Raw genomic sequence first — 25869 nt, 5'->3', positions numbered from 1 at the left:
CTGGGAACTATCATTGTGTATTTTAACAGTTTTACCAAAATTAGACAGTTTGCTTAGAAGTATTTACCGGAATCGTCACCATTTTAACTGATTCACACAAAAAAACACCAAAGCCAATCCTCCTTAATTGTAAACAGAAACATAATTCTCGTCATTCCAAGGCGTTAGACACCAATTCTGAGCTCTGTAATCATCAACTCTTAATATTTCTAAGCACAGTCCCGTGAAAACGCCACCGGAAGTACCCGGAGACGTAAATATTACCAGTATTTTCGTCATTGCACAGCTTTCCACTGGAAACCTCCGTGATTGAATACGACAGTAAATATAGTAAGAATGTATTTAGGTGTACTTGAGGTGTTTCTTACACGTTCTTAATCATTTCTGGGAACTATCGTTGTGTATTTTAACAGTTTTACCAAAATTAGACAGTTTGCTTAGAAGTATTTACCGGAATCTTCACCATTTTAACTGATTCACACAAAAAAATATCGCCAAAGCCAATCCTCCTTAATTGTAAAGAGAAACAATATTCTCATCATTCCAAGGCTTTAGACACCAATTCTGAGCTCTGTAAGCATGAACTCTGAATATTTCAAAGCACAGTCCCGTGAAAACGCCACCGGAAGTACCCGGAGACGTAAATATTACCAGTATTTGCGTTATTTCACAGCTTTCCACTAGAAACCTCCGTGATTGAATACGACAGTAAATGTAGTAAGAATCTATTTAAGTGTACTTGAGGTGTTTCTTACACGTTGTTAGTCCTTTCTGGGAACTATCATTGTGTATTTTAACAGTTTTACCAAAATTAGACAGTTTGCTTAGAAGTATTTACCGGAAACGTCACCATTTTAACTGATTCACACAAAAAAACGCCAAAGCCAATCCTTCTTAATTGTAAAGAGAAAAAATATTCTCGTCATTCCAAGGCTTCAGACACCAATTCTGAGCTCTGTAAGCATGAACTCTTAATTTTTCAAAGCACAGTCCCGTGAAAACGCCACCGGAAGTACCCGGAGACGTAAATATTACCAGTATTTTCGTCATTGCACAGCTTTCCACTGGAAACCTCCGTGATTGAATACGACAGTAAATATAGTAAGAATGTATTTAGGTGTACTTGAGGTGTTTCTTACACGTTCTTAATCATTTCTGGGAACTATCATTGTGTATTTTAACAGTTTTACCAAAATTAGACAGTTTGGTTAGAAGTATTTACCGGAATCGTCACCATTTTAACTGATTCACACAAAAAAACGCCAAAGCCAATCCTCCTTAATTGTAAAGAGAAAAAATATTCTCGTCATTCCAAGGCTTCAGACACCAATTCTGAGCTCTGTAAGCATGAACTCTTAATTTTTCAAAGCACAGTCCCGTGAGAACGCCACCGGAAGTACCCGGAGATGTAAATATTACCAGTATTTGTGTCATTTCACAGCTTTCCACTGGAAACCTCCGTGACTGAATGAGACAGTAAATGTAGTAAGACTCTATTTATGTGTACTTGAGGTGTTTCTTACACGTTCTTAGTCATTTCTGGGAATTATCATTGTGTATTTTAACAGTTTTACCAAAATTAGACAGTTTGCTTAGAAGTATTTACCGGAATCGTCACCATTTTAACTGATTCACACAAAAAAACACCAAAGCCAATCCTCCTTAATTGTAAAGAGAAACAATATTCTCATCATTCCAAGGCTTTAGACACCAATTCTGAGCTCTGTAAGCATGAACTCTGAATATTTCAAAGCACAGTCCCGTGAAAACGCCACCGGAAGTACCCGGAGACGTAAATATTACCAGTATTTGCGTTATTTCACAGCTTTCCACTAGAAACCTCCGTGATTGAATACGACAGTAAATGTAGTAAGAATCTATTTAAGTGTACTTGAGGTGTTTCTTACACGTTGTTAGTCCTTTCTGGGAACTATCATTGTGTATTTTAACAGTTTTACCAAAATTAGACAGTTTGCTTAGAAGTATTTACCGGAAACGTCACCATTTTAACTGATTCACACAAAAAAACGCCAAAGCCAATCCTTCTTAATTGTAAAGAGAAAAAATATTCTCGTCATTCCAAGGCTTCAGACACCAATTCTGAGCTCTGTAAGCATGAACTCTTAATTTTTCAAAGCACAGTCCCGTGAAAACGCCACCGGAAGTACCCGGAGACGTAAATATTACCAGTATTTTCGTCATTGCACAGCTTTCCACTGGAAACCTCCGTGATTGAATACGACAGTAAATATAGTAAGAATGTATTTAGGTGTACTTGAGGTGTTTCTTACACGTTCTTAATCATTTCTGGGAACTATCATTGTGTATTTTAACAGTTTTACCAAAATTAGACAGTTTGGTTAGAAGTATTTACCGGAATCGTCACCATTTTAACTGATTCACACAAAAAAACGCCAAAGCCAATCCTCCTTAATTGTAAAGAGAAAAAATATTCTCGTCATTCCAAGGCTTCAGACACCAATTCTGAGCTCTGTAAGCATGAACTCTTAATTTTTCAAAGCACAGTCCCGTGAGAACGCCACCGGAAGTACCCGGAGATGTAAATATTACCAGTATTTGTGTCATTTCACAGCTTTCCACTGGAAACCTCCGTGACTGAATGAGACAGTAAATGTAGTAAGACTCTATTTATGTGTACTTGAGGTGTTTCTTACACGTTCTTAGTCATTTCTGGGAATTATCATTGTGTATTTTAACAGTTTTACCAAAATTAGACAGTTTGCTTAGAAGTATTTACCGGAATCTTCACCATTTTAACTGATTCACACAAAAAAAACGCCAAAGCCAATCCTCCTTAATTGTAAACAAAAACACTATTCTCGTCATTCCAAGGCTTTAGACACCGATTCTGAGCTCTGTAAGCATGAACTCTTAATATTTCAAAGCACAGTCCCGTGAAAACGCCACCGGAAGTACCCGGAGACTTAAATATTACCAGTATTTGCGTCATTTCACAGCTTTCCACTAGAAACCTCCGTGATTGAATACGACAGTAAATGTAGTAAGAATCTATTTAAGTGTACTTGAGGTGTTTCTTACACGTTGTTAGTCCTTTCTGGGAACTATCATTGTGTATTTTAACAGTTTTACCAAAATTAGACAGTTTGCTTAGAAGTATTTACCGGAATCGTCACCATTTTAACTGATTCACACAAAAAAACGCCAAAGCCAATCCTCCTTAATTGTAAAGAGAAAAAATATTCTCGTCATTCCAAGGCTTCAGACACCAATTCTGAGCTCTGTAAGCATGAACTCTTAATTTTTGAAAGCACAGTCCCGTGAGAACGCCACCGGAAGTACCCGGAGACGTAAATATTACCAGTATTTGCGTCATTTCACAGCTTTCCACTGGAAACCTCCGTGAATGAATGAGACAGTAAATGTAGTAAGACTCTATTTACGTGTACTTGAGGTGTTTCTTACACGTTCTTAGTCATTTCTGGGAATTATCATTGTGTATTTTAACAGTTTTACCAAAATTAGACAGTTTGCTTAGAAGTATTTACCGGAATCTTCACCATTTTAACTGATTCACACAAAAAAAACGCCAAAGCCAATCCTCCTTAATTGTAAACAAAAACACTATTCTCGTCATTCCAAGGCTTTAGACACCAATTCTGAGCTCTGTAAGCATGAACTCTTAATTTTTCAAAGCACAGTCCCGTGAAAACGCCACCGGAAGTACCCGGAGACGTAAATATTACCAGTATTTTCGTCATTGCACAGCTTTCCACTGGAAACCTCCGTGACTGAATGAGACAGTAAATGTAGTAAGACTCTATTTATGTGTACTTGAGGTGTTTCTTACACGTTGATAGTCCTTTCTGGGAACTATCATTGTGTATTTTAACAGTTTTACCAAAATTAGACAGTTTGCTTAGAAGTATTTACCGGAATCTTCACCATTTTAACTGATTCACACAAAAAAAAACGCCAAAGCCAATCCTCCTTAATTGTAAACAAAAACACTATTCTCGTCATTCCAAGGCTTTAGACACCAATTCTGAGCTCTGTAAGCATGAACTCTTAATATTTCAAAGCACAGTCCCGTGAAAACGCCACCGGAAGTACCCGGAGACGTAAATATTACCAGTATTTGCGATATTTCACAGCTTTCCACTAGAAACCTCCGTGATTGAATATGACAGTAAATGTAGTAAGAATCTATTTAAGTGTACTTGAGGTGTTTCTTACACGTTGTTAGTCCTTTCTGGGAACTATCATTGTGTATTTTAACAGTTTTACCAAAATTAGACAGTTTGCTTAGAAGTATTTACCGGAATCGTCACCATTTTAACTGATTCACACAAAAAAACACCAAAGCCAATCCTCCTTAATTGTAAACAGAAACATAATTCTCGTCATTCCAAGGCGTTAGACACCAATTCTGAGCTCTGTAATCATCAACTCTTAATATTTCTAAGCACAGTCCCGTGAAAACGCCACCGGAAGTACCCGGAGACGTAAATATTACCAGTATTTTCGTCATTGCACAGCTTTCCACTGGAAACCTCCGTGATTGAATACGACAGTAAATATAGTAAGAATGTATTTAGGTGTACTTGAGGTGTTTCTTACACGTTCTTAATCATTTCTGGGAACTATCGTTGTGTATTTTAACAGTTTTACCAAAATTAGACAGTTTGCTTAGAAGTATTTACCGGAATCTTCACCATTTTAACTGATTCACACAAAAAAATATCGCCAAAGCCAATCCTCCTTAATTGTAAAGAGAAACAATATTCTCATCATTCCAAGGCTTTAGACACCAATTCTGAGCTCTGTAAGCATGAACTCTGAATATTTCAAAGCACAGTCCCGTGAAAACGCCACCGGAAGTACCCGGAGACGTAAATATTACCAGTATTTGCGTTATTTCACAGCTTTCCACTAGAAACCTCCGTGATTGAATACGACAGTAAATGTAGTAAGAATCTATTTAAGTGTACTTGAGGTGTTTCTTACACGTTGTTAGTCCTTTCTGGGAACTATCATTGTGTATTTTAACAGTTTTACCAAAATTAGACAGTTTGCTTAGAAGTATTTACCGGAAACGTCACCATTTTAACTGATTCACACAAAAAAACGCCAAAGCCAATCCTTCTTAATTGTAAAGAGAAAAAATATTCTCGTCATTCCAAGGCTTCAGACACCAATTCTGAGCTCTGTAAGCATGAACTCTTAATTTTTCAAAGCACAGTCCCGTGAAAACGCCACCGGAAGTACCCGGAGACGTAAATATTACCAGTATTTTCGTCATTGCACAGCTTTCCACTGGAAACCTCCGTGATTGAATACGACAGTAAATATAGTAAGAATGTATTTAGGTGTACTTGAGGTGTTTCTTACACGTTCTTAATCATTTCTGGGAACTATCATTGTGTATTTTAACAGTTTTACCAAAATTAGACAGTTTGGTTAGAAGTATTTACCGGAATCGTCACCATTTTAACTGATTCACACAAAAAAACGCCAAAGCCAATCCTCCTTAATTGTAAAGAGAAAAAATATTCTCGTCATTCCAAGGCTTCAGACACCAATTCTGAGCTCTGTAAGCATGAACTCTTAATTTTTCAAAGCACAGTCCCGTGAGAACGCCACCGGAAGTACCCGGAGATGTAAATATTACCAGTATTTGTGTCATTTCACAGCTTTCCACTGGAAACCTCCGTGACTGAATGAGACAGTAAATGTAGTAAGACTCTATTTATGTGTACTTGAGGTGTTTCTTACACGTTCTTAGTCATTTCTGGGAATTATCATTGTGTATTTTAACAGTTTTACCAAAATTAGACAGTTTGCTTAGAAGTATTTACCGGAATCGTCACCATTTTAACTGATTCACACAAAAAAACACCAAAGCCAATCCTCCTTAATTGTAAAGAGAAACAATATTCTCATCATTCCAAGGCTTTAGACACCAATTCTGAGCTCTGTAAGCATGAACTCTGAATATTTCAAAGCACAGTCCCGTGAAAACGCCACCGGAAGTACCCGGAGACGTAAATATTACCAGTATTTGCGTTATTTCACAGCTTTCCACTAGAAACCTCCGTGATTGAATACGACAGTAAATGTAGTAAGAATCTATTTAAGTGTACTTGAGGTGTTTCTTACACGTTGTTAGTCCTTTCTGGGAACTATCATTGTGTATTTTAACAGTTTTACCAAAATTAGACAGTTTGCTTAGAAGTATTTACCGGAAACGTCACCATTTTAACTGATTCACACAAAAAAACGCCAAAGCCAATCCTTCTTAATTGTAAAGAGAAAAAATATTCTCGTCATTCCAAGGCTTCAGACACCAATTCTGAGCTCTGTAAGCATGAACTCTTAATTTTTCAAAGCACAGTCCCGTGAAAACGCCACCGGAAGTACCCGGAGACGTAAATATTACCAGTATTTTCGTCATTGCACAGCTTTCCACTGGAAACCTCCGTGATTGAATACGACAGTAAATATAGTAAGAATGTATTTAGGTGTACTTGAGGTGTTTCTTACACGTTCTTAATCATTTCTGGGAACTATCATTGTGTATTTTAACAGTTTTACCAAAATTAGACAGTTTGGTTAGAAGTATTTACCGGAATCGTCACCATTTTAACTGATTCACACAAAAAAACGCCAAAGCCAATCCTCCTTAATTGTAAAGAGAAAAAATATTCTCGTCATTCCAAGGCTTCAGACACCAATTCTGAGCTCTGTAAGCATGAACTCTTAATTTTTCAAAGCACAGTCCCGTGAGAACGCCACCGGAAGTACCCGGAGATGTAAATATTACCAGTATTTGTGTCATTTCACAGCTTTCCACTGGAAACCTCCGTGACTGAATGAGACAGTAAATGTAGTAAGACTCTATTTATGTGTACTTGAGGTGTTTCTTACACGTTCTTAGTCATTTCTGGGAATTATCATTGTGTATTTTAACAGTTTTACCAAAATTAGACAGTTTGCTTAGAAGTATTTACCGGAATCTTCACCATTTTAACTGATTCACACAAAAAAAACGCCAAAGCCAATCCTCCTTAATTGTAAACAAAAACACTATTCTCGTCATTCCAAGGCTTTAGACACCGATTCTGAGCTCTGTAAGCATGAACTCTTAATATTTCAAAGCACAGTCCCGTGAAAACGCCACCGGAAGTACCCGGAGACTTAAATATTACCAGTATTTGCGTCATTTCACAGCTTTCCACTAGAAACCTCCGTGATTGAATACGACAGTAAATGTAGTAAGAATCTATTTAAGTGTACTTGAGGTGTTTCTTACACGTTGTTAGTCCTTTCTGGGAACTATCATTGTGTATTTTAACAGTTTTACCAAAATTAGACAGTTTGCTTAGAAGTATTTACCGGAATCGTCACCATTTTAACTGATTCACACAAAAAAACGCCAAAGCCAATCCTCCTTAATTGTAAAGAGAAAAAATATTCTCGTCATTCCAAGGCTTCAGACACCAATTCTGAGCTCTGTAAGCATGAACTCTTAATTTTTGAAAGCACAGTCCCGTGAGAACGCCACCGGAAGTACCCGGAGACGTAAATATTACCAGTATTTGCGTCATTTCACAGCTTTCCACTGGAAACCTCCGTGAATGAATGAGACAGTAAATGTAGTAAGACTCTATTTACGTGTACTTGAGGTGTTTCTTACACGTTCTTAGTCATTTCTGGGAATTATCATTGTGTATTTTAACAGTTTTACCAAAATTAGACAGTTTGCTTAGAAGTATTTACCGGAATCTTCACCATTTTAACTGATTCACACAAAAAAAACGCCAAAGCCAATCCTCCTTAATTGTAAACAAAAACACTATTCTCGTCATTCCAAGGCTTTAGACACCAATTCTGAGCTCTGTAAGCATGAACTCTTAATATTTCAAAGCACAGTCCCGTAAAAACGCCACCGGAAGTACCCGGAGACGTAAATATTACCAGTATTTGCGTCATTTCACAGCTTTCCGCTAGAAAGCTCCGTGATTGAATACGACAGTAAATGTAGTAAGAATCTATTTAAGTGTACTTGAGGTGTTTCTTACACGTTGTTAGTCCTTTCTGGGAACTATCATTGTGTATTTTAACAGTTTTACCAAAATTAGACAGTTTGCTTAGAAGTATTTACCGGAATCGTCACCATTTTACCTGATTCACACAAAAAAACGCCAAAGCCAATCCTCCTTAATTGTAAAGAGAAAAAATATTCTCGTCATTCCAAGGCTTCAGACACCAATTCTGAGCTCTGTAAGCATGAACTCTTAATTTTTGAAAGCACAGTCCCGTGAGAACGCCACCGGAAGTACCCGGAGACGTAAATATTACCAGTATTTGCGTCATTTCACAGCTTTCCACTGGAAACCTCCGTGAATGAATGAGACAGTAAATGTAGTAAGACTCTATTTACGTGTACTTGAGGTGTTTCTTACACGTTCTTAGTCATTTCTGGGAATTATCATTGTGTATTTTAACAGTTTTACCAAAATTAGACAGTTTGCTTAGAAGTATTTACCGGAATCTTCACCATTTTAACTGATTCACACAAAAAAAACGCCAAAGCCAATCCTCCTTAATTGTAAACAAAAACACTATTCTCGTCATTCCAAGGCTTTAGACACCAATTCTGAGCTCTGTAAGCATGAACTCTTAATTTTTCAAAGCACAGTCCCGTGAAAACGCCACCGGAAGTACCCGGAGACGTAAATATTACCAGTATTTTCGTCATTGCACAGCTTTCCACTGGAAACCTCCGTGACTGAATGAGACAGTAAATGTAGTAAGACTCTATTTATGTGTACTTGAGGTGTTTCTTACACGTTGATAGTCCTTTCTGGGAACTATCATTGTGTATTTTAACAGTTTTACCAAAATTAGACAGTTTGCTTAGAAGTATTTACCGGAATCTTCACCATTTTAACTGATTCACACAAAAAAAAACGCCAAAGCCAATCCTCCTTAATTGTAAACAAAAACACTATTCTCGTCATTCCAAGGCTTTAGACACCAATTCTGAGCTCTGTAAGCATGAACTCTTAATATTTCAAAGCACAGTCCCGTGAAAACGCCACCGGAAGTACCCGGAGACGTAAATATTACCAGTATTTGCGATATTTCACAGCTTTCCACTAGAAACCTCCGTGATTGAATATGACAGTAAATGTAGTAAGAATCTATTTAAGTGTACTTGAGGTGTTTCTTACACGTTGTTAGTCCTTTCTGGGAACTATCATTGTGTATTTTAACAGTTTTACCAAAATTAGACAGTTTGCTTAGAAGTATTTACCGGAATCGTCACCATTTTAACTGATTCACACAAAAAAACACCAAAGCCAATCCTCCTTAATTGTAAACAGAAACATAATTCTCGTCATTCCAAGGCGTTAGACACCAATTCTGAGCTCTGTAATCATCAACTCTTAATATTTCTAAGCACAGTCCCGTGAAAACGCCACCGGAAGTACCCGGAGACGTAAATATTACCAGTATTTTCGTCATTGCACAGCTTTCCACTGGAAACCTCCGTGATTGAATACGACAGTAAATATAGTAAGAATGTATTTAGGTGTACTTGAGGTGTTTCTTACACGTTCTTAATCATTTCTGGGAACTATCGTTGTGTATTTTAACAGTTTTACCAAAATTAGACAGTTTGCTTAGAAGTATTTACCGGAATCTTCACCATTTTAACTGATTCACACAAAAAAATATCGCCAAAGCCAATCCTCCTTAATTGTAAAGAGAAACAATATTCTCATCATTCCAAGGCTTTAGACACCAATTCTGAGCTCTGTAAGCATGAACTCTGAATATTTCAAAGCACAGTCCCGTGAAAACGCCACCGGAAGTACCCGGAGACGTAAATATTACCAGTATTTGCGTTATTTCACAGCTTTCCACTAGAAACCTCCGTGATTGAATACGACAGTAAATGTAGTAAGAATCTATTTAAGTGTACTTGAGGTGTTTCTTACACGTTGTTAGTCCTTTCTGGGAACTATCATTGTGTATTTTAACAGTTTTACCAAAATTAGACAGTTTGCTTAGAAGTATTTACCGGAAACGTCACCATTTTAACTGATTCACACAAAAAAACGCCAAAGCCAATCCTTCTTAATTGTAAAGAGAAAAAATATTCTCGTCATTCCAAGGCTTCAGACACCAATTCTGAGCTCTGTAAGCATGAACTCTTAATTTTTCAAAGCACAGTCCCGTGAAAACGCCACCGGAAGTACCCGGAGACGTAAATATTACCAGTATTTTCGTCATTGCACAGCTTTCCACTGGAAACCTCCGTGATTGAATACGACAGTAAATATAGTAAGAATGTATTTAGGTGTACTTGAGGTGTTTCTTACACGTTCTTAATCATTTCTGGGAACTATCATTGTGTATTTTAACAGTTTTACCAAAATTAGACAGTTTGGTTAGAAGTATTTACCGGAATCGTCACCATTTTAACTGATTCACACAAAAAAACGCCAAAGCCAATCCTCCTTAATTGTAAAGAGAAAAAATATTCTCGTCATTCCAAGGCTTCAGACACCAATTCTGAGCTCTGTAAGCATGAACTCTTAATTTTTCAAAGCACAGTCCCGTGAGAACGCCACCGGAAGTACCCGGAGATGTAAATATTACCAGTATTTGTGTCATTTCACAGCTTTCCACTGGAAACCTCCGTGACTGAATGAGACAGTAAATGTAGTAAGACTCTATTTATGTGTACTTGAGGTGTTTCTTACACGTTCTTAGTCATTTCTGGGAATTATCATTGTGTATTTTAACAGTTTTACCAAAATTAGACAGTTTGCTTAGAAGTATTTACCGGAATCGTCACCATTTTAACTGATTCACACAAAAAAACACCAAAGCCAATCCTCCTTAATTGTAAAGAGAAACAATATTCTCATCATTCCAAGGCTTTAGACACCAATTCTGAGCTCTGTAAGCATGAACTCTGAATATTTCAAAGCACAGTCCCGTGAAAACGCCACCGGAAGTACCCGGAGACGTAAATATTACCAGTATTTGCGTTATTTCACAGCTTTCCACTAGAAACCTCCGTGATTGAATACGACAGTAAATGTAGTAAGAATCTATTTAAGTGTACTTGAGGTGTTTCTTACACGTTGTTAGTCCTTTCTGGGAACTATCATTGTGTATTTTAACAGTTTTACCAAAATTAGACAGTTTGCTTAGAAGTATTTACCGGAAACGTCACCATTTTAACTGATTCACACAAAAAAACGCCAAAGCCAATCCTTCTTAATTGTAAAGAGAAAAAATATTCTCGTCATTCCAAGGCTTCAGACACCAATTCTGAGCTCTGTAAGCATGAACTCTTAATTTTTCAAAGCACAGTCCCGTGAAAACGCCACCGGAAGTACCCGGAGACGTAAATATTACCAGTATTTTCGTCATTGCACAGCTTTCCACTGGAAACCTCCGTGATTGAATACGACAGTAAATATAGTAAGAATGTATTTAGGTGTACTTGAGGTGTTTCTTACACGTTCTTAATCATTTCTGGGAACTATCATTGTGTATTTTAACAGTTTTACCAAAATTAGACAGTTTGGTTAGAAGTATTTACCGGAATCGTCACCATTTTAACTGATTCACACAAAAAAACGCCAAAGCCAATCCTCCTTAATTGTAAAGAGAAAAAATATTCTCGTCATTCCAAGGCTTCAGACACCAATTCTGAGCTCTGTAAGCATGAACTCTTAATTTTTCAAAGCACAGTCCCGTGAGAACGCCACCGGAAGTACCCGGAGATGTAAATATTACCAGTATTTGTGTCATTTCACAGCTTTCCACTGGAAACCTCCGTGACTGAATGAGACAGTAAATGTAGTAAGACTCTATTTATGTGTACTTGAGGTGTTTCTTACACGTTCTTAGTCATTTCTGGGAATTATCATTGTGTATTTTAACAGTTTTACCAAAATTAGACAGTTTGCTTAGAAGTATTTACCGGAATCTTCACCATTTTAACTGATTCACACAAAAAAAACGCCAAAGCCAATCCTCCTTAATTGTAAACAAAAACACTATTCTCGTCATTCCAAGGCTTTAGACACCGATTCTGAGCTCTGTAAGCATGAACTCTTAATATTTCAAAGCACAGTCCCGTGAAAACGCCACCGGAAGTACCCGGAGACTTAAATATTACCAGTATTTGCGTCATTTCACAGCTTTCCACTAGAAACCTCCGTGATTGAATACGACAGTAAATGTAGTAAGAATCTATTTAAGTGTACTTGAGGTGTTTCTTACACGTTGTTAGTCCTTTCTGGGAACTATCATTGTGTATTTTAACAGTTTTACCAAAATTAGACAGTTTGCTTAGAAGTATTTACCGGAATCGTCACCATTTTAACTGATTCACACAAAAAAACGCCAAAGCCAATCCTCCTTAATTGTAAAGAGAAAAAATATTCTCGTCATTCCAAGGCTTCAGACACCAATTCTGAGCTCTGTAAGCATGAACTCTTAATTTTTGAAAGCACAGTCCCGTGAGAACGCCACCGGAAGTACCCGGAGACGTAAATATTACCAGTATTTGCGTCATTTCACAGCTTTCCACTGGAAACCTCCGTGAATGAATGAGACAGTAAATGTAGTAAGACTCTATTTACGTGTACTTGAGGTGTTTCTTACACGTTCTTAGTCATTTCTGGGAATTATCATTGTGTATTTTAACAGTTTTACCAAAATTAGACAGTTTGCTTAGAAGTATTTACCGGAATCTTCACCATTTTAACTGATTCACACAAAAAAAAACGCCAAAGCCAATCCTCCTTAATTGTAAACAAAAACACTATTCTCGTCATTCCAAGGCTTTAGACACCAATTCTGAGCTCTGTAAGCATGAACTCTTAATATTTCAAAGCACAGTCCCGTAAAAACGCCACCGGAAGTACCCGGAGACGTAAATATTACCATTATTTGCGTCATTTCACAGCTTTCCGCTAGAAAGCTCCGTGATTGAATACGACAGTAAATGTAGTAAGAATCTATTTAAGTGTACTTGAGGTGTTTCTTACACGTTGTTAGTCCTTTCTGGGAACTATCATTGTGTATTTTAACAGTTTTACCAAAATTAGACAGTTTGCTTAGAAGTATTTACCGGAATGTTCACCATTTTAACTGATTCACACAAAAAAACGCCAAAGCCTATCCTCCTTAATTGTAAAGAGAAAAAATATTCTCGTCATTCCAAGGCTTCAGACACCAATTCTGAGCTCTGTAAGCATGAACTCTTAATTTTTGAAAGCACAGTCCCGTGAGAACGCCACCGGAAGTACCCGGAGACGTAAATATTACCAGTATTTGCGTCATTTCACAGCTTTCCACTGGAAACCTCCGTGAATGAATGAAACAGTAAATGTAGTAAGACTCTATTTACGTGTACTTGAGGTGTTTCTTACACGTTCTTAGTCATTTCTGTGAACTATCATTGTGTATTTTAACAGTTTTACCAAAATTAGACAGTTTGCTTAGAAGTATTTACCGGAATCGTCACCATTTTAACTGATTCACACGAAAAAACACCAAAGCCAATCCTCCTTAATTGTAAACAGAAACATTATTCTCGTCATTCCAAGGCGTTAGACACCAATTCTGAGCTCTGTAATCATCAACTCTTAATATTTCTAAGCACAGTCCCGTGAAAACGCCACCGGAAGTACCCGGAGACCTAAATATTACCAGTATTTTCGTTATTGCACAGCTTTCCACTGGAAACCTCCGTGATTGAATACAACAGTAAATATAGTAAGAATGTATTTAGGTGTACTTGAGGTGTTTCTTACACGTTCTTAATCATTTCTGGGAACTATCGTTGTGTATTTTAACAGTTTTACCAAAATTAGACAGTTTGCTTAGAAGTATTTACCGGAATCGTCACCATTTTAACTGATTCACACAAAAAAACGCCAAAGCCAATCCTCCTTAATTGTAAACAAAAACACTATTCTCGTCATTCCAAGGCTTTAGACACCAATTCTGAGCTCTGTAAGCATGAACTCTTAATATTTCAAAGCACAGTCCCGTGAAAACGCCACCGGAAGTACCCGGAGACTTAAATGTTACCAGTATTTGCGTCATTTCACAGCTTTCCACTGGAAACCTCCGTGACTGAATGAGACAGTAAATGTAGTAAGACTCTATTTATGTGTACTTGAGGTGTTTCTTACACGTTCTTAGTCATTTCTGGGAACTATCATTGTGTATTTTAACAGTTTTACCAAAATTAGAGAGTTTGCTTAGAAGTATTTACCGGAATCGTCACCATTTTAACTGATTCACACAAAAAAACGCCAAAGCCAATCCTCCTTAATTGTAAACAAAAACACTATTCTCGTCATTCCAAGGCTTTAGACACCAATTCTGAGCTCTGTAAGCATGAACTCTTAATATTTCAAAGCACAGTCCCGTGAAAACGCCACCAGAGGTACCCGGAGACATAAATATTACCAGTATTTGCGTCATTTCACAGCTTTCCACTAGAAACCTCCGTGATTGAATACGACAGTAAATGTAGTAAGAATCTATTTAAGTGTTTCTTACACGTTGTCAGTCCTTTCTGGGAGCTATCATTGTGTATTTTAACAGTTTTACCAAAATTAGACAGTTTGCTTAGAAGTATTTACCGGAATCGTCACCATTTTAACTGATTCACACAAAAAAACGCCAAAGCCAATCCTCCTTAATTGTAAAGAGAAACAATATTCTCATCATTCCAAGGCTTTAGACACCAATTCTGAGCTCGGTAAGCATGAACTCTTAATATTTCAAAGTACAGTCCCATGAAAACGCCACCGGAAGTACCCGGAGATGTAAATATTACCAGTATTTGCGTCATTTCACAGCTTTTCACTGGAAACCTCCGTGACTGAATACGACAGTAAATGTAGTAAGACTCTATTTACGTGTACTTGAGGTGTTTCTTACACGTTCTTAATAATTTCTGGGAACTATCATTGTGTAGTTTAACAGTTTTACCAAAATTAGAAAGTTTGCTTAGAAGTATTTACCGGAATTGTCACCATTTTAACTGATTCACACAAAAAAAACGCCAAAGCCAATCCTCCTTAATTGTAAACAAAAACACTATTCTCGTCATTCCAAGGCTTTAGACACCAATTCTGAGCTCTGTAAGCATGAACTCTTAATATTTCAAATAACAGTCCCGTGATAACGCCACCGGAAGTACCCGGAGACGTAAATATTACCAGTATTTGCGTCATTTCACAGCTTTCCACTAGAAACCTCCGTGATTGAATACGACAGTAAATGTAGTAAGAATCCATTTAAGTGTACTTGAGGTGTTTCTTACACGTTGTTAGTCCTTTCTGGGAACTATCATTGTGTATTTTAACAGTTTTACCAAAATTAGACAGTTTGCTTAGAAGTATTTACCGGAATCGTCACCATTTTAACTGATTCACACAAAAGAACGCCAAAGCCAATCCTCGTTAATTGTAAACAGAAACACTATTCTCGTCATTCCAAGACGTTAGACACCAATTCTGAGCTCTGTAAGCATGAACTCTTAATTTTTGAAAGCACAGTCCCGTGAGAACGCCACCGGAAGTACCCGGAGACGTAAATATTACCAGTATTTGCGTCATTTCACAGCTTTGCACTGGAAACCTCCGTGAATGAATGAGACAGTAAATGTAGTAAGACTCTATTTACGTGTACTTGAGGTGTTTCTTACACGTTCTTAGTCATTTCTGGGAATTATCATTATGTATTTTAACAGTTTTACCAAAATTAGACAGTTTGCTTAGAAGTATTTACCGGAATCTTCACCATTTTAACTGATTCACACAAAAAAAACGCCAAAGCCAATCCTCCTTAATTGTAAACAAAAACACTATTCTCGTCATTCCAAGGCTTTAGACACCAATTCTGAGCTCTGTAAGCATGAACTCTTAATATTTCAAAGCACAGTCCCGTAAAAACGCCACCGGAAGTACCCGGAGACGTAAATATTACCAGTATTTGCGTCATTTCACAGCTTTCCGCTAGAAAGCTCCGTGATTGAATACGACAGTAAATGTAGTAAGAATCTATTTAAGTGTACTTGAGGTGTTTCTTACACGTTGTTAGTCCTTTCTGGGAACTATCATTGTGTATTTTAACAGTTTTACCAAAATTAGACAGTTTGCTTAGAAGTATTTACCGGAATGTTCACCATTTTAACTGATTCACACAAAAAAATGCCAAAGCCTATCCTCCTTAATTGTAAAGAGAAAAAATATTCTCGTCATTCCAAGGCTTCAGACACCAATTCTGAGCTCTGTAAGCATGAACTCTTAATTTTTGAAAGCACAGTCCCGTGAGAACGCCACCGGAAGTACCCGGAGACGTAAATATTACCAGTATTTGCGTCATTTCACAGCTTTCCACTGGAAACCTCCGTGAATGAATGAGACAGTAAATGTAGTAAGACTCTATTTACGTGTACTTGAGGTGTTTCTTACACGTTCTTAGTCATTTCTGTGAACTATCATTGTGTATTTTAACAGTTTTACCAAAATTAGACAGTTTGCTTAGAAGTATTTACCGGAATCGTCACCATTTTAACTGATTCACACGAAAAAACACCAAAGCCAATCCTCCTTAATTGTAAACAGAAACATTATTCGCGTCATTCCAAGGCGTTAGACACCAATTCTGAGCTCTGTAATCATCAACTCTTAATATTTCTAAGCACAGTCCCGTGAAAACGCCACCGGAAGTACCCGGAGACCTAAATATTACCAGTATTTTCGTCATTGCACAGCTTTCCACTGGAAACCTCCGTGATTGAATACAACAGTAAATATAGTAAGAATGTATTTAGGTGTACTTGAGGTGTTTCTTACACGTTCTTAATCATTTCTGGGAACTATCGTTGTGTATTTTAACAGTTTTACCAAAATTAGACAGTTTGCTTAGAAGTATTTACCGGAATCTTCACCATTTTAACTGATTCACACAAAAAAACACCAAAGCCAATCCTCCTTAATTGGAAAGAGAAACAATATTCTCATCATTCCAAGGCTTTAGACACCAATTCTGAGCTCGGTAAGCATGAACTCTTAATATTTCAAAGCACAGTCCCGTGAAAACGCCAACAGAAGTACCCTGAGATGTAAATATTACCAGTATTTGCGTCATTTCACAGCTTTTCACTGGAAACCTCCGTGACTGAATACGACAGTAAATGTAGTAAGACTCTATTTACGTGTACTTGAGGTGTTTCTTACACGTTCTTAATCATTTCTGGGAACTATCATTGTGTATTTTAACAGTTTTACCAAAATTATACAGTTTGCTTAGAAGTATTTACCAGAATCGTCATCATTTTAACTGATTCACACAAAAAAAACGCCAAAGCCAATCCTCCTTAATTGTAAACAAAAACACTATTCTCGTCATTCCAAGGCTTTAGACACCAATTCTGAGCTCTGTAAGCATGAACTCTTAATATTTCAAAGCACAGTCCCGTGAAAACGCCACCGGAAGTACCCGGAGACTTAAATATTACCAGTATTTGCGTCATTTCACAGCTTTCCACTAGAAACCTCCGTGATTGAATACGACAGTAAATGTAGTAAGAATATATTTAAGTGTACTTGAGGTGTTTCTTACACGTTGTTAGTCCTTTCTGGGAACTATCATTGTGTATTTTAACAGTTTTACCAAAATTGGACAGTTTGCTTAGAAGTATTTACCGGAATCGTCACCATTTTAACTGATTCACACAAAAAAACGCCAAAGCCAATCCTCCTTAATTGTAAACAAAAACACTATTCTCGTCATTCCAAGGCTTTAGACACCAATTCTGAGCTCTGTAAGCATGAACTCTTAATATTTCAAAGCACAGTCCCGTGAAAACGCCACCGGAAGTACCCGGAGACTTAAATGTTACCAGTATTTGCGTCATTTCACAGCTTTCCACTGGAAACCTCCGTGACTGAATGAGACAGTAAATGTAGTAAGACTCTATTTATGTGTACTTGAGGTGTTTCTTACACGTTCTTAGTCATTTCTGGGAACTATCATTGTGTATTTTAACAGTTTTACCAAAATTAGAGAGTTTGCTTAGAAGTATTTACCGGAATCGTCACCATTTTAACTGATTCACACAAAAAAACGCCAAAGCCAATCCTCCTTAATTGTAAACAAAAACACTATTCTCGTCATTCCAAGGCTTTAGACACCAATTCTGAGCTCTGTAAGCATGAACTCTTAATATTTCAAAGCACAGTCCCGTGAAAACGCCACCGGAGGTACCCGGAGACATAAATATTACCAGTATTTGCGTCATTTCACAGCTTTCCACTAGAAACCTCCGTGATTGAATACGACAGTAAATGTAGTAAGAATCTATTTAAGTGTTTCTTACACGTTGTCAGTCCTTTCTGGGAGCTATCATTGTGTATTTTAACAGTTTTACCAAAATTAGACAGTTTGCTTAGAAGTATTTACCGGAATCGTCACCATTTTAACTGATTCACACAAAAAAACGCCAAAGCCAATCCTCCTTAATTGTAAAGAGAAACAATATTCTCATCATTCCAAGGCTTTAGACACCAATTCTGAGCTCGGTAAGCATGAACTCTTAATATTTCAAAGTACAGTCCCGTGAAAACGCCACCGGAAGTACCCGGAGATGTAAATATTACCAGTATTTGCGTCATTTCACAGCTTTTCACTGGAAACCTCCGTGACTGAATACGACAGTAAATGTAGTAAGACTCTATTTACGTGTACTTGAGGTGTTTCTTACACGTTCTTAATAATTTCTGGGAACTATCATTGTGTATTTTAACAGTTTTACCAAAATTAGAAAGTTTGCTTAGAAGTATTTACCGGAATTGTCACCATTTTAACTGATTCACACAAAAAAAACGCCAAAGCCAATCCTCCTTAATTGTAAACAAAAACACTATTCTCGTCATTCCAAGGCTTTAGACACCAATTCTGAGCTCTGTAAGCATGAACTCTTAATATTTCAAATAACAGTCCCGTGATAACGCCACCGGAAGTACCCGGAGACGTAAATATTACCAGTATTTGCGTCATTTCACAGCTTTCCACTAGAAACCTCCGTGATTGAATACGACAGTAAATGTAGTAAGAATCCATTTAAGTGTACTTGAGGTGTTTCTTACACGTTGTTAGTCCTTTCTGGGAACTATCATTGTGTATTTTAACAGTTTTACCAAAATTAGACAGTTTGCTTAGAAGTATTTACCGGAATCGTCACCATTTTAACTGATTCACACAAAAGAACGCCAAAGCCAATCCTCGTTAATTGTAAACAGAAACACTATTCTCGTCATTCCAAGGCGTTAGACACCAATTCTGAGCTCTGTAAGCATGAACTCTTAATATTTCAAAGCACAGTCCCGTGAAAACACCACCGGAAGTACCCGGAGCCGTAAATATTACCAGTATTTGCGTCATTTCAGGGTCTTTCACTGGAAACCTCCGTGACTGAATACGACAGTAAATGTAGTAAGACTCTATTTACGTGTACTTGAGGTGTTTCTTACACGTTCTTAGTCATTTCTGGGAACTATCATTGTGTATTTTAACAGTTTTACCAAATTTAGACAGTTTGCTTAGAAGTATTTACCGGAATCGTCACCATTTTAACTGATTCACACAAAAAAACACCAAAGCCAAATCTCCTTAATTGTAAACAGAAACATTATTCTCGTCATTCCAAGGCGTTAGACACCAATTCTGAGCTCTGTAATCATCAACTCTTAATATTTCTAAGCACAGTCCCGTGAAAACGCCACCGGAAGTACCCGGAGACGTAAATATTACCAGTATTTTCGTCATTGCACAGCTTTCCACTGGAAACCTCCGTGATTGAATACGACAGTAAATATAGTAAGAATGTATTTAGGTGTACTTGAGGTGTTTCTTACACGTTCTTAATCATTTCTGGGAACTATCATTGTGTATTTTAACAGTTTTACCAAAATTAGACAGTTTGCTTAGAAGTATTTACCAGAATCGTCATCATTTTAACTGATTCACACAAAAAAACGCCAAAGCCAATCCTCCTTAATTGTAAAGAGAAACAATATTCTCATCATTCCAAGGCTTTAGACACCAATTCTGAGCTCGGTAAGCATGAACTCTTAATATTTCAAAGCACAGTCCCGTGAAAACGCCAACAGAAGTACCCGGAGATGTAAATATTACCAGTATTTGCGTCATTTCACAGCTTTTCACTGGAAACCTCCGTGACTGAATACGACAGTAAATGTAGTAAGACTCTATTTACGTGTACTTGAGGTGTTTCTTACACGTTCTTAATCATTTCTGGGAACTATCATTGTGTATTTTAACAGTTTTACCAAAATTATACAGTTTGCTTAGAAGTATTTACCAGAATCGTCATCATTTTAACTGATTCACACAAAAAAACGCCAAAGCCAATCCTCCTTAATTGTAAAGAGAAACAATATTCTCATCATTCCAAGGCTTTAGACACCAATTCTGAGCTCGGTAAGCATGAACTCTTAATATTTCAAAGCACAGTCCCGTGAAAACGCCAACAGAAGTACCCGGAGATGTAAATATTACCAGTATTTGCGTCATTTCACAGCTTTTCACTGGAAACCTCCGTGACTGAATACGACAGTAAATGTAGTAAGACTCTATTTACGTGTACTTGAGGTGTTTCTTACACGTTCTTAATCATTTCTGGGAACTATCATTGTGTATTTTAACAGTTTTACCAAAATTAGAAAGTTTGCTTAGAAGTATTTACCAGAATTGTCACCATTTTAACTGATTCACACAAAAAAACGCCAAAGCCAATCCTCCTTAATTGTAAAGAGAAACAATATTCTCATCATTCCAAGGCTTTAGACACCAATTCTGAGCTCGGTAAGCATGAAGTCTTAATATTTCAAAGCACAGTCCCGTGAAAACGCCAACGGAAGTACCCGGAGATGTAAATATTACCGGTATTTTCGTCATTTCACATATTTCCACTGGAAACCTCCGTGATTGAATGCGACAGTAAATATAGTAAGAATGTATTTAGGTGTACTTGAGGTGTTTCTTACACGTTCTTAATCATTTCTGGGAACTATCATTGTGTATTTTAACAGTTTTACCAAAATTAGACAGTTTGCTTAGAAGTATTTACAGGAATAGTCACCATTTTAACTGATTCACACAAAAAAACGCCAAAGCCAATCCTCCTTAATTGTAAAGAGAAACAATATTCTCATCATTCCAAGGCTTTAGACACCAATTCTGAGCTCTTTAAGCATGAACTCTTGATATTTCAAAGCACAGTCCCGTGAAAACGCCACCGGAAGTACCCGGAGACGTAAATATTACCAGTATTTGGGTCATTTCACAGCTTTTCACTGGAAACCTCCGTGACTGAATGAGACAGTAAATGTAGTAAGACTCTATTTATGTGTACTTGAGGTGTTTCTTACACGTTCTTAGTCATTTCTGGGAACTATCATTGTGTATTTTAACAGTTTTACCAAAATTAGAAAGTTTGCTTAGAAGTATTTACCGGAATCGTCACCATTTTAACTGATTCACACAAAAAAAACGCCAAAGCCAATCCGCCTTAATTGTAAACAAAAACACTATTCTCGTCATTCCAAGGCTTTAGACACCAATTCTGAGCTCTGTAAGCATGAACTCTTAATATTTCAAAGCACAGTCCCATGAAAACGCCACCGGAAGTACCCGGAGACGTAAATATTACCAGTATTTTCGTCATTTCACTGCTTTCCACTGGAAACCTCCGTGACTGAATACGACAGTAAATGTAGTAAGAATCTATTTACGTGTACTTGAGGTGTTTCTTACACGTTCTTAATCATTTCTGGGAACTATCATTGTGTATTTTAACAGTTTTACCAAAATTATACAGTTTGCTTAGAAGTATTTACCAGAATCGTCATCATTTTAACTGATTCACACAAAAAAACGCCAAAGCCAATCCTCCTTAATTGTAAAGAGAAACAATACTCTCATCATTCCAAGGCTTTAGACACCAATTCTGAGCTCGGTAAGCATGAACACTTAGTATTTGAAAGCACAGTCCCGTGAAAACGCCAACAGAAGTACCCGGAGATGTAAATATTACCAGTATTTGCGTCATTTCACAGCTTTTCACTGGAAACCTCCGTGACTGAATACGACAGTAAATGTAGTAAGACTCTATTTACGTGTACTTGAGGTGTTTCTTACACGTTCTTAATCATTTCTGGGAACTATCATTGTGTATTTTAACAGTTTTACCAAAATTAGAAAGTTTGCTTAGAAGTATTTACCGGAATTGTCACCATTTTAACTGATTCACACAAAAAAAACGCCAAAGCCAATCCTCCTTAATTGTAAACAAAAACACTATTCTCCTCATTCCAAGGCTTTACACACCAATTCTGAGCTCTGTAAGCATGAACTCTTAATATTTCAAAGCACAGTCCCGTGAAAACGCCACCGGAAGTACCCGGAGACGTAAATATTACCAGTATCTGCGTCATTTCACAGCTTTCCACTAGAAACCTCCGTGATTGAATAGGACAGTAAATGTAGTAAGAATCTATTTAAGTGTACTTGAGGTGTTTCTTACACGTTGTTAGTCCTTTCTGGGAACTATCATTGTGTATTTTAACAGTTTTACCAAAATTAGACAGTTTGCTTAGAAGTATTTACCGGAATCGTCACCATTTTAACTGATTCACACAAAAAAACGCCAAAGCCAATCCTCCTTAATTGTAAACAAAAACACTATTCTCGTCATTCCAAGGCTTTAGACACCAATTCTGAGCTCTGTAAGCATGAACTCTTAATATTTCAAAGCACAGTCCCGTGAAAACGCCACCGGAGGTACCCAGAGACATAAATATTACCAGTATTTGCGTCATTTCACAGCTTTCCACTAGAAACCTCCGTGATTGAATACGACAGTAAATGTAGTAAGAATCTATTTAAGTGTTTCTTACACGTTGTCAGTCCTTTCTGGGAGCTATCATTGTGTATTTTAACAGTTTTACCAAAATTAGAGAGTTTGCTTAGAAGTATTTACCGGAATCGTCACCATTTTAACTGATTCACACAAAAAAACGCCAAAGCCAATCCTCCTTAATTGTAAAGAGAAACAATATTCTCATCATTCCAAGGCTTTAGACACCAATTCTGAGCTCGGTAAGCATGAACTCTTAATATTTCAAAGTACAGTCCCGTGAAAACGCCACCGGAAGTACCCGGAGATGTAAATATTACCAGTATTTGCGTCATTTCACAGCTTTCCACTGGAAACCTCCGTGACTGAATACGACAGTAAATGTAGTAAGACTCTATTTACGTGTACTTGAGGTGTTTCTTACACGTTCTTAATAATTTCTGGGAACTATCATTGTGTATTTTAACAGTTTTACCAAAATTAGAAAGTTTGCTTAGAAGTATTTACCGGAATTGTCACCATTTTAACTGATTCACACAAAAAAAACGCCAAAGCCAATCCTCCTTAATTGTAAACAAAAACACTATTCTCGTCATTCCAAGGCTTTAGACACCAATTCTGAGCTCTGTAAGCATGAACTCTTAATATTTCAAATAACAGTCCCGTGATAACGCCACCGGAAGTACCCGGAGACGTAAATATTACCAGTATTTGCGTCATTTCACAGCTTTCCACTAGAAACCTCCGTGATTGAATACGACAGTAAATGTAGTAAGAATCCATTTAAGTGTACTTGAGGTGTTTCTTACACGTTGTTAGTCCTTTCTGGGAACTATCATTGTGTATTTTAACAGTTTTACCAAAATTAGAGAGTTTGCTTAAAAGTATATACCGGAATCGTCACCATTTTAACTGATTCACACAAAAGAACGCCAAAGCCAATCCTCGTTAATTGTAAACAGAAACACTATTCTCGTCATTCCAAGGCGTTAGACACCAATTCTGAGCTCTGTAAGCATGAACTCTTAATATTTCAAAGCACAGTCCCGTGAAAACACCACCGGAAGTACCCGGAGACGTAAATATTACCAGTATTTGCGTCATTTCAGGGTCTTTCACTGGAAACCTCCGTGACTGAATACGACAGGAAATGTAGTAAGACTCTATTTACGTGTACTTGAGGTGTTTCTTACACGTTCTTAGTCATTTCTGGGAACTATCATTGTGTATTTTAACAGTTTTACCAAATTTAGACAGTTTGCTTAGAAGTATTTACCGGAATCGTCACCATTTTAACTGATTCACACAAAAAAACACCAAAGCCAAATCTCCTTAATTGTAAACAGAAACATTATTCTCGTCATTCCAAGGCGTTAGACACCAATTCTGAGCTCTGTAATCATCAACTCTTAATATTTCTAAGCACAGTCCCGTGAAAACGCCACCGGGAGTACCCGGAGACGTAAATATTACCAGTATTTTCGTCATTGCACAGCTTTCCACTGGAAACCTCCGTGATTGAATACGACAGTAAATATAGTACGAATGTATTTAGGTGTACTTGAGGTGTTTCTTACACGTTCTTAATCATTTCTGGGAACTATCATTTTGTATTTTAACAGTTTTACCAAAATTAGACAGTTTGCTTAGAAGTATTTACCAGAATCGTCATCATTTTAACTGATTCACACAAAAAAACGCCAAAGCCAATCCTCCTTAATTGTAAAGAGAAACAATATTCTCATCATTCCAAGGCTTTAGACACCAATTCTGAGCTCGGTAAGCATGAACTCTTAATATTTCAAAGCACAGTCCCGTGAAAACGCCAACAGAAGTACCCGGAGATGTAAATATTACCAGTATTTGCGTCATTTCACAGCTTTTCACTGGAAACCTCCGTGACTGAATACGACAGTAAATGTAGTAAGACTCTATTTACGTGTACTTGAGGTGTTTCTTACACATTCTTAATCATTTCTGGGAACGATCATTGTGTATTTTAACAGTTTTACCAAAATTATACAGTTTGCTTAGAAGTATTTACCAGAATCGTCATCATTTTAACTGATTCACACAAAAAACCCCAAAGCCAATCCTCCTTAATTGTAAAGAGAAACAATATTCTCATCATTCCAAGGCTTTAGACACCAATTCTGAGCTCGGTAAGCATGAACTCTTAATATTTCAAAGCACAGTCCCGTGAAAACGCCAACAGAAGTACCCGGAGATGTAAATATTACCAGTATTTGCGTCATTTCACAGCTTTTCACTGGAAACCTCCGTGACTGAATACGACAGTAAATGTAGTAAGACTCTATTTACGTGTACTTGAGGTGTTTCTTACACGTTCTTAATAATTTCTGGGAACTATCATTGTGTATTTTAACAGTTTTACCAAAATTAGAAAGTTTGCTTAGAAGTATTTACCGGAATCGTCACCATTTTAACTGATTCACACAAAAAAACGCCAAAGCCAATCCTCCTTAATTGAAAGAGAGACAATATTCTCATCATTCCAAGGCTTTAGACACCAATTCTGAGCTCTGTAAGCATGAACTCTTAATTTTTCAAAGCACAGTCCCGTGAAAACGCCACCGGAAGTACCCGGAGACGTAAATGTTACCAGTATTTGCGTCATTTCACAGCTTTCCACTGGAAACCTCCGTGACTGAATGAGACAGTAAATGTAGTAAGACTCTATTTATGTGTACTTGAGGTGTTTCTTACACGTTCTTAGTCATTTCTGGGAACTATCATTGTGTATTTTAACAGTTTCACCAAAATTAGAGAGTTTGCTTAGAAGTATTTACCGGAATCGTCACCATTTTAACTGATTCACACAAAAAAACGCCAAAGCCAATCCTCCTTAATTGTAAAGAGAAACAATATTC

This window comes from Myotis daubentonii, chromosome 7 (genome assembly GCF_963259705.1).
Source record: "Myotis daubentonii chromosome 7, mMyoDau2.1, whole genome shotgun sequence".
Taxonomy (NCBI): domain Eukaryota; kingdom Metazoa; phylum Chordata; class Mammalia; order Chiroptera; family Vespertilionidae; genus Myotis; species Myotis daubentonii.
This window is presented reverse-complemented; position numbering follows the sequence as displayed.